Here is a 2,829-nt window from a genome sequence, read left to right on the forward strand (position 1 = left end):
CAGACTTCTAAGGGTGTGTTTTAAATCCCCATTTTCCCCATGTTACTCGTCTTCTGATTTCATAAATTTTGTGCATTGGAAAAACTGGCTTTTGATTGACTATCTGTAAAAACACACAGTAATCTTTATTCTGAAGATGAAATGTGATTCTAAAGGTTCTGATCAGGTCCACTTGTAAGTAGATGGGCAAAACAATCCTAACTGGGATGAGGAAAGACAGGAGCACCTGAGTCACCACGACACATATTAAGATTGATCAGAAAGGAAAGTGTAGAGGCAGTTTTTAGCCATATTTGGCATAGCTGAGGGGTCTGAGGAGCCATGTTTTGGGTCCTACAGGTCCAAACCATCAAGCCACTGAAACAATAGGAGACCCACCAGTGATGTTTCCCACCTGCAAGGGAGTAGTTTGGGTGTCTGCTTTTCGTCATTGGCAGAGAGACAGCGCTACATCTTACCTCTCCCCAGCCAACAACATTGGGGGGTTAGGATTACTACCTTAGACAAAATTTTAAAAGTTGCACCAAAGAAATTGATAGGAATGATTCATTAAGTGCAGAGGGAGAAAGGGAAGTTCCCAGATTTAACTTGAGGCTTTGGAAATAAATAGGCAAGAGGAAGTTGAAAATTCAGTACTACGTTTGTCATTGGTATGAGCTTTCATGTGCATGCTGTTAGTTCAAATGCTGCTTTACTGTATGCCTGAGTTACATTTGTGGAAAATTAACCTAGGTCTGAAGTAAAATGACATACAACTGCCTTTCATTTCCTAAAATCCTCCCTACAAAAAGGAGCCTCTCCTCACAAAGGGAATTCACAGCACAAATGAACAGCTATTTACATTTCTGATACTTTTGCTAAAGGACCCATTAATTTTAGGTGTAAGAAAGCTACTTTTCTTCTTTTGTAATGTGATTTTTGCCATTGTCTTATAGAGCTAGAGGCTCAAGGAATAACAAGTAGAAATTCTGTTACGGTCATTGTCCATAAGCAAAGCATAAGGCCCCTGTGAAGTATATTGTCTGTCTCACGTCACACACTATAATTCAAAATCCAATTGAAATTTTACACCCACCAGGCTAACCTCCACCTGCATGCCTGGCCCTTAATTTATAAAGAGCATGCTTTGGAACTCAATGGTGGATAGAAAAAAGTGCTATGCTGTCCACCTGAAAAGTACTTACACATAACTTGTACTATGAGGACACAGAGGATGATATTCTCTGCTTTACAGTACTGTGAAATTTGGCAGAAAGCTAACACAAAGCATTGATTCGTATATGCTCATTCCTTTGTTGATGCAGTTAAGTATTTTGCCAGTACGTAGCTTTATAAAATACAAATACAGACACTAAAGCAATATAACTTCAGGCATCTTAGCATGGTATAAGTTGTTACAAACCAGACAGTACAGTGTTCATATAACAACTGTTTTTGTTCTTTCTCCCTTTTCATCCTGACAACATGCAATTAGATATCCAGAGTTATGGAAACACCGACTATGGAACTTTATTTGCAACTAAACTTTAGAACATATTCATACTTGCTTTGGCTTTGTGGAATTAATAACTGAACATTTAAAAAATGCCTACCATGTTTGTGCTATATTTTTTTTAAGACTCAGATTATATTACTTTGTTGTATTATTTCAGCATTGTGTTTTTAACCATGTTCAAAATGTGCCTGGGAATGTACAGGTGGCAAACTTCTCATCTAAGGCTGCAGGAAACCTAGACTAAAAGACCCAATAAACAGTCAGATTCACTTCAGCATAACCATGCTTAGGATCAGGGTACAGTACTCTGTGAAAATCCTCTTAACAGTTCAGAATTATGATTCGGCCACTTGACAACAAATATATACAGAAGTCTTGTATTTTATCTGAAGAGAGATTTGCTTCCCGCCACCCCATAAGGCACTCCCATGTCCACAACTTTACTAATTGTCCGTCTTGTGGGATAACCTGGTTTTAAAAACTGCGTGCACACACCCACACACCATGGACTGAACCTTTTTCTGCCCCACTGTTTAGTTTTGTTGACTATAGTGTCTTTTACATTAGGATATGGGTACTTATAATTGCTTTTTGGGGGGATTTCTAACCTGCCTTTTACCATCTGCTCCCACTTTGTGTACTAAAATCTCACCTATTGTGCAGCCTGGTCTTTTTTTTTCTTTTTCTTTTTGCAAGTTTACTTGGAAGTCTCCTTGGGGTTTCCTCCAAAATGGGATTGCAGTCTTGATTGCCCCATCTCCATGATATACCACCTTTTAAAATGTAAATGTGTCACCCGCTTTGCTGACACCTGTGGTCCTTTGAGGCTCTGGCGCTAGTATTCTTTTGTGTGCTTTTGATAATTGTCAAGGCTTTGTGCCATTCAGAAAACCAGAGGTGCGTTGGACCAGATTAAGTGACACCCATTGTGTTCTCTTAAAAGAGATGAGCTTTTCTGGAACTAAGGAGGTGCCCTTGACAATGGGGGCCATTTGCCAACCCTTGAAGCGCTTTTGCAAGAATGCGCGCCTATCAACACTCGCTATCTCCGACGGATATTAGCTCATCCAGCAGGCCCCGGCCGAAACTTTGGCGACGAGGTGCCCAGAAGCCAAACGGGGAGGAGCACTACCGGTAACTTATCTCCGCAGGAACCTGAGCTCAGGAAGCGTGGCCTCGTCTTCCCGGCTCACCTGTTGCAAGGCGGGAGCGAGATGGCGCAGTCCCCGCGCGCGAGCCAAGTTCCCGAGGGAAAAGGGAGGGCGAGCCAAAAGCTCCCGCCCAGCCTCAACGCAGGTTGCGGCTCAGGGAAGCTGCCCAGTCGCGGCCACTCG

Source organism: Zootoca vivipara, chromosome 10 (assembly GCF_963506605.1).
Source record: "Zootoca vivipara chromosome 10, rZooViv1.1, whole genome shotgun sequence".
NCBI classification, from domain to species: domain Eukaryota; kingdom Metazoa; phylum Chordata; class Lepidosauria; order Squamata; family Lacertidae; genus Zootoca; species Zootoca vivipara.